Source organism: Lytechinus pictus, chromosome 8 (genome assembly GCF_037042905.1).
Source record: "Lytechinus pictus isolate F3 Inbred chromosome 8, Lp3.0, whole genome shotgun sequence".
NCBI classification, from domain to species: Eukaryota; Metazoa; Echinodermata; class Echinoidea; order Temnopleuroida; family Toxopneustidae; genus Lytechinus; species Lytechinus pictus.
Window position 1 is genome coordinate 17,934,981 of NC_087252.1, and position 18,457 is coordinate 17,953,437.

Below are 18,457 nucleotides of genomic sequence, written 5' to 3' on the forward strand. Positions count from 1 at the left end.
GACCTCAACAAAAAAACAGTCCACAGACATCAGATCAATCCGGCAAAAATCCGGATGTTGGAAAATCCTGGCGAAAGTTTGCAAATAACTTGACTTTTCATAGACACAAGTGGAGAGAAGCGAGTTGGTAAACATGATACACGTGACGTGATAACGGTGGCTTCCAAACTGTAGAGTAACACTTACTTTTGTATATTCTTCATCCCTACGATGTTTGGTTTGTTTAATAATGCTGGTAAGATTATTGTAAATTGTAATATAAGAAATTCATGCATATGATGAAAATTTCCAATAACCGTAGATGATTTAGAAAGGTGGTGTATATTTCACTTCTAGATGGTTTTTTCTTGTGTTGTATACCCTTTGGGTACTATGGTAAATGATTTCAATGCATTTATAAGTTTATTCATAATCATTTTCATGCCATAATCCTGTTATATGGCATGTTCTCGATATTATTAATAACATAAATAAAATCGATGAGCAATGACAATAAACATACAAGTCTAATTCGATGTCTATACAAACGGAAATAATAAGAACCTCAATTTCAATCATGACATCTCAAATCGGAATAACCTTCGCTTAAAATGTAAAACAGAAATGTCCAATCATTTTGTTCAGAGCTTAAGAATGAAGGGAGCAATAGTGATAACATAAACCTATAATTACATGTACATATTTCGTTTAGTTATCAATAACGTTTATTGCACTTTTAGATTGCATTAAGCCGTGTAATAAATTTAATCACTTATATTTGGTTAATTTGAACTTCAAATGCACATGGTACTTACAAATCTTTGCCAATTCTGTGAGGGATCCACACTCATCAAGCCCTGCCTTTTATTGGATACTTTGATTTCCTCAACTTTTATTTTATTTAAAACAAAAATGTATAAAAGTAGCCTTACAAACACATATTAACTGTATGTATCGTTATTGATTCTGATTATCACATTGTTTAGTGTTTTACCATAAACACTTATCTTGTATAGTCATATTGCTTACATTGTATGTTGATTTGTATAGATTTGTACGGTTATTACTTTGCACCTTTGATACCATTTAATATGATGTGTATAGTTGAGTTGAGAAGATTGAATAAATCAAACTTAAAACTTGAACTTGTTTTAAGATTGCCCAATCGAATAAGAAAAAAGTTCAGCTTGTTTCATACTGTTTTTCTGAAACTGTATTGTTCATTCTTCATCTCGTGTAAAACACGAAGTGTAAATTGTTGACCGAAGGTACTGTAATCATACATAGCACTTACCCTTGCTAATTCCGCAGTTATTTCGCCAAACAAATGTATAGTAAATCGACAATTTTACTTGCATTGTATCATGTTTGATCTTCTTAAATCATTCAATCATAAAACTGATTTTTCGATTTTATGACCATCGGTTAAACGTTCCAAATGAACTTGTAGATAGAAAATATTAGAATACAGATTAATTTGAATGGTGCCATTGAATCCATGTGTTCAAGAAGATGCTTAAGTCTCATTTGCTTTGATATATTACATGGGGTGTTCATTTCGTCTAGTTTTGTTTGAAGATATTGCCTATTGTTGTATTTGTTTTCGTCATTATGTATAGTGCTTTATAAGAATTCTAATGATAATGATTATTATTAATATGATTATTATTATTGAAATGGAGACCGGCGAAAAGCGAGACTTGTAGAAACACTGCCGAATGAACGATCTTTTATAAATAAAATAAGAGAGCAAACGTAGAGCAGACATGTAAATGGTAAAAAAATGAATTTTAGGAGATGGTGAAAATAAATTATTGTATATTAATAAAACATACGTCGGGAGGATTATGGGTCTTCAAAAGGCAAGGAATAAGAGAAACAAAAATGAATAGGAAGAAAGAATGACAAAATTAAAGGTATTAGTGGGATGAAAGAAAGGGGGAAAACAACTTAAAGGTTATAAGATTGTTATCAGTTTATCCTATAAACTACTGTAAAGGTGCATGGTTATATATTGCATCTTAAATATCCATAAAGGTTATCAATTCTTTTTTGATATGTGTAAAATGTTATTACGTAATTTTGCTGTTTAAGTGTAATGTTCTTAAGCTTAAGCTCTCCATCATATTCAGCGAAATGAAAAAAAAGAGCTATAGATAGAAAAGTATATTATGCATGGGTTTGATGTAACTCGAGACTGGAATCATGGTGGATTTCATTATTTACTTGAAATATATTGCTAAAGATGTTTTGTAGTTGTTAAACCAATACAATTCTTATGGGCCCCGTTTCATAAAGGACTTGCAACTGTTGTAACTTTGCCATTATGACAACTACCATGGAAACCTTGACTATGATTGGCTGCTGAGCCCTGTTACTATGGTAGTTGCATGATGGCAAAGTTACAACAGTTGCAAGTCCTTTACGAAACGGGCCCCTGGTGTTGGTGATTTACATGAATAATGATTTGCATAGCGGTTTGTTTTAAAATTAACAACTCTTTATCTATACGATATACCGTGCTGTTTCCCCTTGATAGAATTTCGGTTGTTCAATGCGGAGGGGAAAAAATAAATGCTACAAAGTAATGATTACATTGTTTTTAGATATTACCTTACATATATTATTAGTGTTATGATAAATTTCAATGACACTTTTCCATTTTTAAGTGTGCATAAAATCATTGTTCTATAGCTACCTAGTGTTCTGAATGTTATCTATCAAAATAGGATGAGGCAGGTCATAAGGGATCCGTTGCAGAAAGAGTTGCATTTAAACGCAAGTCAAAAAGTCAATCACAAGTCCCAAATGCGCGCTGTTGATTGGTTGAAAATCAAGTTGCGCATTTTTAGAGTTGCGATTGATCGCAACTCTTTCTGCAACGGGCCCAATATGTATTAAATGTTCTTTTTGCCTCTGAAGCTGGAAGAAATGTATTGATTCTAATCCTTTTAGCAATTGATTGAATATCTGACAATGGTTTCTGTGTAAGTTTCTACGTATAATAATCATGATAATAGTGATTGTTTGATCATATTTTATTATTCTTTTAATGCTTGTGGATACTCTGTGTTTGGGAGCGGTTTGCTTGACCATTCGTTTTGCAGTATCACTTTTACTCTTATATTTTTCTTGTTATTCTGATTTGGATTTGGTTTGGGAGGTTTGGGGAAGAAACCCTGTGGGTTATGTTTTTTTTTTAAGTTTACGTTTTCCATATCCAGGCAGCCTCTACAACTTTCATCCAGCAGATAGTATATACACAACAAAAAAGGCCCCCCTTGAACAAACATCCATAATTTCCGAACCACTGGGAGTTTTTAATATTTTTTTTACATGAGCGAGTAGGTAATTTTATAGGCTACCGTCCTGGTGAATTTTACGAACGTATTATATGTTATGTTTCAGTGAGCACCGGCAGAATGCAAAAATTGGCACCGATCAATCTCATTTTCCCCCAAGAGTTACTCAATGAGTGTAAAAAAATCACCTATGAAATATTATATCTCGAAATTATTCCGTTCAAAAGTTACAGCATTTTGATGTAGGGGGGACTTAGTTTTTTTATTGTGTTTATTTTTTTCATGAAATATTCTCATTGACTTGTTTCTATAATTATGTAACTCTGTATTCTCTGTGTATTTTTAAATGCCGAATAAATAAGAAACAACAATGACGATGATGATGATGGTAGTAGTAGTACACTCTTAATAATGTTAGGCAACATACTGTCCACATAACGATTAGTTAAAACTTTATTCAATTCTGAGTATTTTTTAACCAATTAGGTGTGCTTTGGGTGAAAACTACACGGTATTGGTTGAAAACTACCCAGTTGGATATTTTTGTTTAGCCAATTGTTGTGTGAACAGTATGTTGCCCAACATTTTAAGAGTGTAGTAATGACAATGATAATTATGATAATAATAACGATAACAATAACAACAATAAATGAAGATACAATTCGATGATCTATGCAAGTCACTGACATAAAGAATAAAAAAAAAATGAGGGGAGAGAATGGAGCCGCGAAGGAATTCCCAATTTATGTATATATCTTTGTTCTGACAAGTGATTTTTTATGCATACGAAGGTTTTGTAGACCACATTTCTTAGGTAATAAATTCATTATTTCTACTAAAAAGCTTCAGATCTGGATTCATTGAAAATGTTTTATATGGAAGAAAGGATGAGGTTGGAAGATTAATTTGTGTGTAGTGATATTGAGCGTGCATGATGTCAAAGATTTGTTTAGATATAGTGACCAATTATAATGGTTGAGAATTATGATGGTGTCGGATACGAGGGTGTGGGGTTGTGACAGTGGTCATGTTCTTGATGTTCTTGTAAGTGTAGTGGTGACTCATTGAGGTAATACTGATGAGTCCGATAAAGATAAAAGTGGAAGCAGCGCTCTTGATGATGATGATGATGATGCTGCTGATGATGACGATTCTGCTGCTGCTGATAATGATCATTGCGCTGATGGTGCAGGTGGTGATTGTGGCAGTGGTGGTGATTATATGTTCGTAAGGAAGAAGATAAAAGTGGTAGTGTTGATAATGATAATGGTTGTGGCGATGGTTATAATGGCGATGAAAGAGGTGGTGAATGGCAGTCGTTAATAAAGAAGATAATCATACTATGATGAATGTGATATTGCTTATTCTGACGATCAACATAGTGGTAGTAGTAAGGGCGGAGGCTGAATTGAGCATGGGGAGGTGCACATCCTGGGAAGGTGAAAACAAAGGGGTATGGGTGGGGCACATCTTGGGGAGGTATCACTAAATTGTGGAAAATCAGCTGTTGAAAGCAGAAGGGCCCCGTTTTGCTTGCCAGTGTCTGAACTCATATGCCTCAGCGGGAGGGTGCACGTGCACCCAATCCACCCCAGCCTACGCCCTTGCTCTCCACGGAGAATTATTCTATTGTTACTGGGGGTGCTGAGCATTGTCACAGCACACCAGTAACGATAGATAATGCTCCGTGGGTAGGTCCATGTCATTACGTTAGTTATGATTCTAACGATGGTGGTGATGTTTTAATGGTGTTTTGATGAAGGTGCGACATCGATGTAATGGTGATGATGTCGATGTAGATAAAAGTAACAGCGTTGTTGCCGTTGCTGCTGTCGTTGATGATGATTGTGATGGTGATGAAAATTAAGGTGATAAAAATGTTGGGATAAGGACGATGAGGTGATGCAGTCAATGGCCATGACAATAACAATGATGATATTGATTGCAAAAAAATATCATGGAAACATAAATTGTGATGACGGCGGTGATGAAAAATATATATCATGTCGATGAAGATCAAGTGATGATATTGCTGTATTCTGTCTTAAAAACAGTTACTAATGATCCAATCAACCACGACTATAGAAAGCCAGCAACGTCATCATTTAAAAACACGTTTGTTCACAATATTTTTAGATATGTACATACATTCATTTGTTTTCTTTAAATTCAATGAACTTCGTTTTGTTTTCAAAGGACATTGCCCAAATTTCCGAAAGAAAAACATCGCCGGATTTCCATATTCTTGAGGTTGATCGGATCTATCGTATCTCTTTGTGAGACGGGGTCCTGTTGGTGATGGGGTTACACGGGCCTAATTTAAACTGGCAGGCAAAAGATATTCATTCGAGCCAACCCATTCTCAATTTTTAAATTTGATATTGCCGACTGACAAAAATTAATGAATATGATTTACAATCTAACACTGATTCTAGGGAGGGTACCTACTGACCTTCCCTTTTTCATAATTGGGAAGATATATCACCACTTTGGAACTATTTTTTTAACTGGCCGAAGAATTAGGGCCATTCTACTGTCTCAAGTGATGAATTTGGTCCTGTCAGGTGTGGTCTTCATAAATGCCGATTTATTTTTAAAATGAGCCGGTCGAGGTACCATTTTGTGATCAAATATGGAATGTCAGACATAAATATCCTATCCACTGGTAGTAAACATTCAACCCTCGAATTTCATCCTTATTTTATTATTTGTCAAAGTATCACTTTAACACACGAGTCTAAGAGCATGGACCTAGGAAGCGAGAGTCCTGGCCTGGGGATGCTGAAGCATCCCAAGATTTCCCTTGGGGGGTGCTTCGTGTATTATTTTCCATAGGCAGCCCCCATGAATTCTGGACGGTGTGACATAATGGAAAATCTAACCAAAATTACCTACATTTTTGTCAAATTTCTTGGGACGAAAATGACCTTTATTTTGGAAGATTTTTTTTTCTTTTGCTGGTCAAATTGACATCAGCACCATGCATGGCGACAATCCCAGGGGGACGCATCCCCCCCCCCCCCCCCAATTTTTTGAAAGTGGGACACAATATCTAATGTTCCCCCTGGCCACTACTTGTAGAAGGGGCAAAGAAAAGAAAAAAAGGAAGGAAAGAAAGAAAGAAAAAGAAATGAAAACAGGAGAAAATGACGAGTGGATAAAAATAAGGTGAGACATTTTCCATATTACTATATAAAATTTTCACTCACACTTCGTGCTTGCATTGTCTGTTCTAGACTTGCTCACTAGGTTGATATGGAGCTTAAAATATCAAGGGTTTTAAGTATATAATTTATACAAAAAATTTATCTGACATGATTGCAAAATATATTTAACATGTCCCGGTCCTAGGTCAAAATTATGATTTAAAAAATATCAGCTCGCGCTTCGCGTTCACGTCATACATTAAGTGTGATCAATATCCAATTCAGAATTTTCCTACACAGTGCTTGAAATAGTGCATAAATTCACCCTTTTTAAATAGGAATATCAAATATTTTCAGCTCTCGCTTCGAGCTCGCATTATTGATTTTCATTAAAAAAACAATTTATTAAAAATGTAAGATATTTAGAATGCCCAGATTCGAGGTCTAAATCGAAACATGCGCACATATATTTATTGAGAAACGCAGCTTTTTCTTTATTCAAAACGTGCTTAAATGATCCAGTTTCAGATAAAAAAAATATCAAGAATTTGCTGCTCGCACTTCGCGCTCACATTATCAATGTAGGAAGACATATACCAAATTTCCCATCCTTTTCCTCATTTTTACAAACCATGAATAGAGTCTCCCGTTTATAGTTGTAAACCTCTTTTTTTTCGCTCGCGCTTAACACTCGCACTAATTGTATAGTTATATACCTATCCCGTTCATGATTACAACAAGTGCTTCGAATATACATGCATGTCCAGTTTTTATTTCGGGATGTCAAAAAATTTCAGCTCGCGTTTCGCGATCTCATTATTGTTTGTTGAAATATGTATCGTCTTCATGGGTAGCTGCAAAAAGTCCTTAACAGGCCCACTTTCGATCAGACCAGATCGGATATCAAAAATTCCTTCTCGCGCTTCGCGCTCTCGCAGTAAATATTTGCTACATATGCATCTTCTTCAGGATTACAAACAGTGATCAAAATGTTCAATTTTAAGGACAAAATACATAATATTTGTGTCCCCTCCCCCACCTGGTGATACGTATCATGTTCATGATTACAGTAACTACATAAAGTACTTCTTAACGTTTATTTGTAATTCTAACAAAATCAGCAAGCACTTGGTGCTCGCATTGTATGACTATGGTGAGATATGTATGCTCTACATAAATTCCTTTAAAAAAACAGTCTTTAAGATGCCCCTGTTTGGAGTCAGTGGGCGTATATACAAAAATTTCAACTCTGGCTTCGCGCTCGCATTGTTTGTTTAGTAAGACATTACGTATCATGATTACCAAAATGTGCTCATTTGCTCATAATGTCCCTTTAAAGGTCTAATGTGAAAAAAAAATTATCAGCTCGCGCTTCGCGTTCACGTCATACATTAAGTGTGATCAATATCCAATTCAGAATTTTCCTACACAGTGCTTGAAATAGTGCATAAATTCACCCTGTTTAAATCGGAATATCAAATATTTTCAGCTCTCGCTTCGCGCTCGCATTATTGATTTTCATTAAAAAAAACAATTTATTAAAAATGTAAGCCTATTTAGAATGCCCAGATTCGAGGTCTAAATCGAAACATGCGCACATATATTTATTGAGAAACGCAGCTTTTTCTTTATTCAAAACGTGCTTAATTGATCCAGTTTCAGATAAAAAAAAATATCAAGAATTTGCTGCTCGCACTTCGCGGTCACATTATCAATGTAGGAAGACATATACCAAATTTCCCATCCTTTTCCTCATTTTTACAAACCATGAATAGAGTCTCCCGTTTATAGTTGTAAACCTCTTTTTTTTCGCTCGCGCTTAACACTCGCACTAATTGTATAGTTATATACCTATCCCGTTCATGATTACAACAAGTGCTTCGAATATACATGCATGTCCAGTTTTTATTTCGGGATGTCAAAAAATTTCAGCTCGCGTTTCGCGATCTCATTATTGTTTGTTGAAATATGTATCGTCTTCATGGGTAGCTGCAAAAAGTCCTTAACAGGCCCACTTTCGATCAGGCCAGATCGGATATCAAAAATTCCTTCTCGCGCTTCGCGCTCTCGCAGTAAATATTTGCTACATATGCATCTTCTTCAGGATTACAAACAGTGATCAAAATGTTCAATTTTAAGGACAAAATACATAATATTTGTGTCCCCTCCCCCACCTTGAATAGAGATTTCCGCCCATGTTCAGCACCACCCCCCCCCCCCCCCATTAAAAAAAATCGTTCCTAGGGCCCTGGTGATACGTATCATGTTCATGATTACAGTAACTACATAAAGTACTTCTTAACGTTTATTTGTAATTCTAACAAAATCAGCAAGCACTTGGTGCTCGCATTGTATGACTATGGTGAGATATGTATGCTCTACATAAATTCCTTTAAAAAAAACAGTCTTTAAGATGCCCCTGTTTGGAGTCAGTGGGCGTATATACAAAAATTTCAACTCTGGCTTCGCGCTCGCATTGTTTGTTTAGTAAGACATTACGTATCATGATTACCAAAATGTGCTCATTTGCTCATAATGTCCCTTTAAAGGTCTAATGTGAAAAAAAATTATCAGCTCGCGCTTCGCGCTCGCATTATCTTATCCGTGAAATACACTAAAAGCACAGTCCTTAAAATGTCTCTATTAGGTCAGTATACCTGGCAATTGAGCGCGCTTCGCGCACCCACACTGCAAAAACTCTGGTGTTGATTTAACACCAGCCCGGAATTATATACGGCCACACCAGAGAAGTGTTAAACAACACCAGTTTCGTTTTGGTCTAACACCAGATACATGTAGATGTTTATACAACACCAATTAGTATTAAAACAGCATCGGTTTGATTCCAAACTGGTGTTGTTTCAATATTTCTCTGGTGTGGACATATATAGATTCCGGGCTGGTGTTAAATAAACACCGCAGTTTTTGCAGTGCAGTAAATGACAAAAAGAATTGGTGGTCCCCCCCCCCCCCCATGTCATGATGTCATGAACCACGGCGCGCCGCACAGTGGGCCGGGGTGAAACAAAAGTGCGCCAAAAGTCATTTTGGGCAATTTCAGATTTTTATTTTTTTGTCATGCCCAGCTGAAAGACAACACTTTGAAGAATGCTTCAGCAAAATATTTCGTTCCGGAATTTGCATAAAGGTTGTTATTTTGCTATTTGTTATAGGAATCTGAAATGGCTCCCACATAATCCTGATATATTATTTTGTGTGTGTGAAAGGGTTCAAAGTAGATAAGAGACACCTTTCAGGAGGTTTATAGGATGATTATTCCTCGAAATAGGCTGAAAATCCATATTTTTTGCATTTACATTAGAAACGTTTACATTTCCGTGGATTTCCGTCTAAATTCTATAAGCATCATTTTTCCCGATGTCTAAGCTTTAAGTCGATACCAATTTTAGCTGCCCGTTTTTGCCCGTTTTCATGTTAGAGCCGATTTACTGGGCACAACACCCCCAAAAACCTGTTCAAAAACAGTCATTTTTATACCGCGCAGTCATCGTAGCGCACCGTATGGGTGTACATTGCCGTTCGCTTTTGCACGGCGAGGACGATTCCCCCTTCCATTCCATAAAAGTGACATGAATTCTGGGCATAATGTAAACAAAATAAAGGTTGCTAACACAAATAAGGGATATACCCACAACTCTTCCAGAGATTAAAAAAAAACTTACTTGTAGAATAATTTCAGCCAAAAACACTCTTCATAGTGATACATTCGTGGTGTTATATACTCTGCGTTTTACACAAGTCAACACAGCTTGATCAAGCACGGTAGATATTTTCAGATTTTAAAGGGTTTTTTATAAATCTAATTAATGATCATTTTAATACCATAAGATTATTTTCGGCATCTCATACACACTTTTTAGGCATGTGAGAAGCATAAACCAACATTCACTCTGGTCAATCTTAAAGTAGCACATAACACAAAGTTTATATACTACACATCGTTTAGCGTAATTTGTCTTTTCGCAGCTAGGTTTTAAAGGTCAAGTCCACATCAGAAACATGTTGATTTGAATCAATAGAGAAAAATCAGACAAGCACAATGCTGAAAATTTCATCAAAATCGGATGTAAAATAAGAAAGTTATGACATTTCAAACTTTCGCTTATTTTTCACAAAATAGTTATATGAACGAGTCAGTTACATCCAAATGAGAGAGTCGATGATGTCACTCACTCACTATTTCTTTTGTTTTTTATTGTTTGAATAATACAATATTTCAATTTTTACAAATTTGACAATTAGGACCTCCTTGCCTGAACCACAAACCGTTAAAATAATGGAATTCCACGTGTTCAGGGAGGAATGAAACTTCATATCACATGACAATGACGAGAAAATCAAAATAATTCATATTTCATATAATAAAATACAAAAGAAATAGTGAGTGAGTGATGTCATCAGTTCCCTCATTTGCATACCGAACGAGATGTGCATATAACTGTTTTGTGAAATGAAGCGAAACTTTAAAATGTCCCAACTTTCTTATTTTACATCCGATTTTGATGAAATTTTCAGCGTTATGCTAGTTGGATTTTTCTCTTTTTATTCAAATCAAGTTTTTTTTTGGGGTGGACTTGTCCTTTAAGTAGCCAATCAATTGTTTTATCAAGGTGAGGTTATATCGGCTTTAAATTATGTTCAGTGATTCTACGCCCAAAATTACCCATAAACAACATGTTAAAGTAAAAATCTAACACGGAATATAATTTTGGCGCACTTTCAACTCATTCTGGCCAACTGTGAGCCGCTGCTCCGAACCATGCAATTTTCAATCCCAGTTTAGCTGCAAAAGGGATTATTATTTCTTTAATTTTCGAGGCTACACAGTTATTCCGTCAATATTTTGCATACGTTTCCATAGGCTACGGGGCTTTTTTTATGTTGCTGCTCAGTTTAATGGCCAAATGTTTATACGCAATTATATTATAGATGATGCGTAATGTCTTACCTGTTCTCTTGTCTGAGCATATGAAAGGCTGCCAGCAGATATCTATTAATACAATGATAATAATAACTAGCGTTAATATATTTCGAAACGACGTCTTAGCCAAAACTCTGAACGACTCTGTATTCCTCCACCCACCATACTAATTTGTATTCGGGTCGTCCTTCAACCCGTTTTGTTATCGTACTTGCAATAGGCCTAATTCAAGAACCATAGACGGATCCAGCGGGATTACTCATCCTTTTCACGATTTACAAAACATGAACAGATTGTCCCATATTTTCAGGGGTAAATCTCGAACTTTTCCGCTCGCGCTTCTCGCTCTCATCAATTGTTTAGTTATATACTTATCCTTTTAACGATTACAAAAAGTGGTTAGAATTTCCATTCTTCAGATAAAAATGTCAAAATTTTGCAGCTCGCGCTTCGCGCTCCCATTATTAGACTGTTGAAATATGTAACGTCTTTATGGCTAACTGCAAGCAGCCGTTAACAGATCCTTTTTGATCAGATCAAAACGTATATTACAAATTTCTGCTCGCCAATTACTCATCCTTTTCACGATTTACAAAACATGAACAGATTGTCCCATATTTTCAGGGGGTAAATCTCGAATTTTTCCGCTCGCGCTTCTCGCTCTCATCAATTGTTTAGTTACTGTATATACTTATCCTTTTCATGATTACAAAACGTGCTTAGAATTTCCATTCTTCAGGTAGGAATGTCGAAATTTTCAGCTCGCACTCGCTATATTGATTTTCATGATAAAAAGGGTATTTGGTGTATATTGACTTGAAAATTTGATTTTTAGTACAAAAGGATTATAATCTCATCAATCAGACAATGCGAGCACCGGGAATGATGAACACATACAGACACTAAGCATATTTATGCTTCACAAAGTCATGAAAGAAACGATTCTCAGGCGCGGATCCAGGAGGGGGCCGAGCCGGCCCCGGTCCCCCTATTTTTTGACAACCTGCAGAAAAAATGTACTCTTAAACTTGATAGAAACTATTAAAAACAGAAAGAAAAGTAAGAAAGAGGTATCACACCCATGATGTGTAATTTACAGCCTCGTAACGGCCGGCCCGACCCCGAAAAGAAAAAAGAAAAAGGTGAGGGGAAGAATTGGAAAATAGACTTTATATAGTCTATTTTTCGCTCGCGCTTCGCGCTCGCATTGCCTGTGTAGTGAATCCCATTCAAGAGGATTAAATGGCACCTATATATCCAGTTCTGAAATCAATTTGCACACAATATTTTAGCTAGCACATCAAGCTTTCATTATTTTGTTTGATTTACAGAAATTGTTTATATATATCAAAATTTTCACCTCGCGCTGCGCGCTCGCATTGTTTGATTTGTGAGTTACCTATCCTCTTTGGAAATTCTTACCAAAATTTGTCAAAATGCTCCTTTATCATGTCAGTATATAAAAAAATTAAGCTCGTGCTTCGCGCTCGCATTTAATTGTTTGAGACACACAGTTTGTTCTTTATCTAAACAAAAACGCGCTTAGACTTTTCCAGTTTTCAGGTCGGAATATCAAAAATTTTGAGCTCGCGCTTCGCACTCTCATTTATTTGGTGATACTTGTATCCTCTCCATTAATCATTAAGAAAACAGTCCCTATTGAGTGAGTCCCTTTTCATGTTACTATCATAAAATTTCGGCTCGCGCTGGCATTGTTTAGTTGGATACTTATCTTTTTTTCATGATTATAAAATCTCCTCAGAATCTTCAGGTCTAAGGACAAAAATATCAAAGAATTTGAGCTCGCGCTTCGCGCTGGCATTATATATTAAGACCACATGAGCTACCCTATCTTGTTTATAACAATAAAAACTAACATATACTTAAAACTTCAGTCTTTAGTTAGGACTACCCCCTGAAAAAAAATCAGATTATAGCGGCCAATCGAGAAAAATGTTAATCAAAATATTTTCGCCCCCCCCCCTATTGGCGTAAGCTGGATCCGCCCCTGATTCTTATGTAATATATGATATAGATAATGTGGCGTGTGATACGTCAAACAAACAGTACCCAAGAATCAGACCACCACTAGTCCTCTATGTTGGTATACATAACATGCAGACAGTGTGAGCGGTTCAATCTGCAATTTTGATACAGAGTAAACAATAATAAGTACATATATTGACAGTAAACGAACTTGAGTATAAACATGTCATCTAGAAATAATATGTCTATTGTATCAGATTTCCTAAACAAAAACATGTTTTTGTTTAGGAAATCTGATATCAATTAGAGCAAAACCGATTGAAACCAGTTGGCCATCTGGTTTCAATAGGGAAATTGGAACAACTGATTCCAATTGAAACCAGTTGCCAATTGGTTCCAGTTAAAACATATTGGGCAACTGGAACCAGTTGTCAATTGGTTCCAGTTAAAACCAATTAGGCAACTGGTTCAATTGGTTCCAGTCGAAACTTCCAGTTGGTATGAACTTAATTAGTTACAAATTAATTAATATTTGAACTAACTATTGCTCATGCCAACAAAAAAGCAGTGTTATGTGTCTCTTGATACCAATATAAAGAGCATAGATAAAATAGACTTTCATATACAGTTATATGAAAGATCTTCAAATATATGTATTTGTATTTGATGATTTGGTAACAGTTAGTGGTGTAGTACTATCATCTTATAATATGTTTTAATTATAATCTAAAACATTTATGAACATGGTTTTCACTGCTAAGCATTCTAAACACTTATCTGAAACAAGTATGGTACTTGAAATGGAAAATGATGATGAATCACATAATACATTAATCTTTGCACACTGGCATATAATATGCAAATTAACTGGTTTCTATTGGAACCAGTTGGATAACTGGACAATTTACAATTGGAAACCAATTGGAAGTCATTTCCAATTACCCAACTGGATCCAGTTAGGATTTCCAGTTACCCAACTGGTTCCAGTTTTATTTCCAGTTACCCAACTGGTTCCAATTCGAATTAATTTCCAGTTAATCACCTTTCCAGTTAGGATTTCCAGTTACCCAACTGGTTCCAGTCAGGATTTCCAGTTACCCAACTGATTCCAGTCAGGATTTCCAGTTACCCAACTGATTCCAGTTAGGATTTCCAGTTACCCAACTGGTTCCAGTCAGGATTTCCAGTTGCCCAACTGGTTTCAATTGGAAATTGTTATATTCCAGTTAAAACCCATTGAAACCAGTTAGAAATCCAACTGGTTTTAATTGGATTTTGGTCCTGGGCAAGTACTTCAACTTGCAAATCTATTCGACAAGAGTGCCGTTGACACGTTTCAAGGTCAGTAGCGGACCGTGACCCGGAGGAGACAAATTAGCATGGGGGGGGGGGGCGGCACTGCATTGGCTGTGAACAATGCTGTGCCCCCCCCCCCCCCCCGTGCTCTGTCTCCTCCGGGTCAAGGTCATATCAATTTCTATACTAAATGTCATGTAATGCACTAATTATGTACATAAAATTCACATTTTTTGTCAAACAACTTCTTTACTGCAAATAAATTAAATAAGTCTTTAAAACGCGTCATATGTTAAAATAGTAAATGTCAATGCATTCATCACGTGCCCGAAGGCGCCAAATTCAAGTTTCTTGACTGAACACAACGCCACGTACGACTGTACGGTTTATATTACGTAATGCACATAGACGGTGCACGTATACGGCGTTTTCATGTGAACAAATTCACTCGGCCTACATAACTTTGACACATTAATTTAATTACTTAAGAACCATATTTCAGCATGCCACTCGGATTATCTGATAACATAATTAATAAACTTTAAGATAAACAAATAATACTCACGTCATTGGGCTCGTATCACTAAATTAAAGAAATTAAACAACATCTATGGACAAGCAACACGCTTCCCATCACCAGACATAATAGCAATATACGCCCTCAATCGGTATTCACATCTATATATCTATATCATCGATTTACAAGACGAGACAAAGAAAGTCATCATAACAAATTGAGAAATCACTAAAAACTTCATCCTGTACACGACAAATAATATGCCATATTATAATATAATATACATTTTTTCTTCTCCCCCACTAAGTTTCTCTTTCTTTCTCCCTCTTTTTTTCCTTTTCCCCATTTTATTATTATTTTTTTTTTTGCCAGCCGATTGGGGTGGTACTTTCAGGTGCTAATGAACACCAACAAATTAAACTATTTGCCGAAATGGGAATCTTTGAAGAACTGTGCACATGAAGGATTGCGAAAAAGAAATATATATATCTTACAAAATTAATAATACAACCCCAAAGCTTGAGCTATGTTTTATTTCACGCATTTTAACCAAGAAACGGAACATTCTGTGTATATTTTTTTGTAATCATTAATATAATGAGTTTCTATACTATCGATGAGAGAGAGAAGCACCCGGGGGGGGGGCACTCAGTATATAATGCATAGTGGGTATGTGCCGCGGAGGGGACCCCCATTTTTACACTCAAATTTCCGTTCCAAGGCATAGCATTTTTGTCTTATTGAGAAAAAGAACAAAGAAAGCCGCTCCAAAGCATAGCATTTTCTTCTTATCGAGAAAAAAGAAGAAAGAAATCCGCTCCAAAGCTTCGCATATTTTTCGTTACGCCGTTCCGATCGCATTGATCTGCTACAATGAGCTGCAATTTTGAAAGCGGCCGCAAAGCGCTGTCCGACCATTTTCACAAACATTTGTAGTTCCGAAGGCCCGTTCCGAGGACTCTCCTTTTTGCAATAAGCCCGCTCCAAGGCCCCCGTTTTTTGTCTCGCCCGCGGCACACCCCTACCACTTTTTTGGTCGAGTGCCCCCCCCCCCCCGGGGAGAAGCACGAAATAATTTTCTTATATATGCTAATAGGAGTGGGCTATAAATGGGTGATTTTTGGTTTTACTGTGGCAACAGTATTCCTTTCACCTTATCTCAACATGAAATGACAATATTTTTTGTCTCGACTCCGAGAAAAAAGTGTGCCGGGCCAAAATCCAAAATGGCCGCCAAAATTACCCCCAAAATCACAGTTTTGGCCACAACTTCTTTATTTGGTGGTCCATTTCTCTGGTTTTAGTGTCTTCATATATGCTTTCTGTGGCAGGCAATTTGTTTTTCCTAAAATCGGTAGTTTTAAACCATTATTTGTAGAGTTAAAGGTGATTTTTACTTAAATTTTCCCATTTTTAGACCCCCATTTTAGCCCCAAATTAGATTCCATCGTCTCGTGGTTCTTGGATATTAGATGATACAAGTTGATCAGTAGTAAGCAGCTTCATATAGCTATATTGCTTTTATTCCTCTAAATTGGGGTTGACGGATATTTGCGAAATACATCTCATCAAATAAGATAAAATGTCATTTTTCCATAGGGGCTGTACGGTATACAACGGTATCCATGCATTGACCACCATGACATATATAACAAGTCCTGTATATAAACTATAGTGTCATAAGTGAGCTCCTGATGTGTAGAATGAGATTGTGACTGAATTTGATTGCTTGTTAGCAGATGTATATGTAACCGGATGATATACATTGCACATAAGCATATCCGTGTACATGTATACGTACATCACATTTTTAGCCATATCTTCTTAATTTGGGGGCTTGTTTTACCTGGTGGTCTAACCCTATGTTTATGGGGTCAGGTATTAAGGTAACACTGATCAACGGCCAATCAGAATCAAGGATTAAGTTACCATTTGATGGAAAAGTTCAGAATAGCCACAGTGTAAGTGCCATAATGTGGAGTTGACTATAATCCATTGTTAATATTTTCCTCTCTCCACCCCCTGAATGAGCATAATTGACAAAAAAAATGTCTTCAATTTCTGAGACAAAACATGCAGTAACATCAATTTCTTAATAGCTCATTTCTATGACACTACGAATAAGAGCAATATAGCAAGATGAAAATACTTGCTATTGTGGAGTTTGTATCGTCCAACATCCAAGAACCGCAAGACGATGAAACCTTATTTTTGGCTAAAAAAAGGGTCTAAAAATTTGTAAATTTAAGGAAAATTACCTTTTAACTATACAAATAATGTTTTTTTAAGTACCCATTTCAGTTAAAACATTATAACAGAAATATACATCAATTTAAACATATAATCTTTCTAAAACATATATAGAGAGAGATTGAAAAACTTATTAAAGAAAGAAACAAGCAAAAAGTAACACAAATTATGCATGTTATGTGCGATTTCAAAATCTCGTGTATTAACCCTTTTATTGCGATGAGGCCAATACTTTTGTATATTAATAGAGATACAAGTTTTTTTTTACTATATGTATATATATATATACACACAGGGGCGTCGATCCTTTTTTTAAGATTTGGGGGGCAACATCATGAATCAACTTTCCAAAGGCGCTCTATATCACACAAAACAAAAAAAATCACACAACAGCACACATACATATGCATATATGTTTATGTATTTATATTACTCGTGAGATAGAAATACATATCTCACCAACAAATTAATGCGAGCGCGAAGCGCGAGCTGAAATTTTTCAGTATACTGACCTGAAAACAGGAAAAAGGTGCCTGTTTAGGACTGTTTGTAGTAACTCATGAGGAGGATACATATCTCACTACACAGACAATGCGAGTTCCGAGGGCGAGCTGAAATTTCTGTATATTCTGACCAGAAAGCTTGATATTCTATGCATTTTTGGTACCAATGATTAAGATGGGTATCTAAAAAAAAACAATAGATGCGAGCGCGAAGCGCGAGCTTAAAATTTTGATATTTCGATCTGAAAAAAAATGACAGTTTAATGGACGTTTGTAATAAAGAACAAGATTATATCCAGCAAAATATTATTGCAAATCGAAGCGGGAGTTCTTTTGACGTTTAGTCCTGAAAAAGGGACATTCTATTTACCTATTTAATCATGAAAAGTGTGGGGTTTTGGTTCAGAAATGATGCGAGCGCGAAGCGCGAGCTGAAAATTTTTATATTCCAATCTGAGAAGCGGATAATTTAAGCACGATTTTAAATAAAGAACGAGTTGTGTAGCTCAATCTCTATATACGACTGGTTGGGTAAT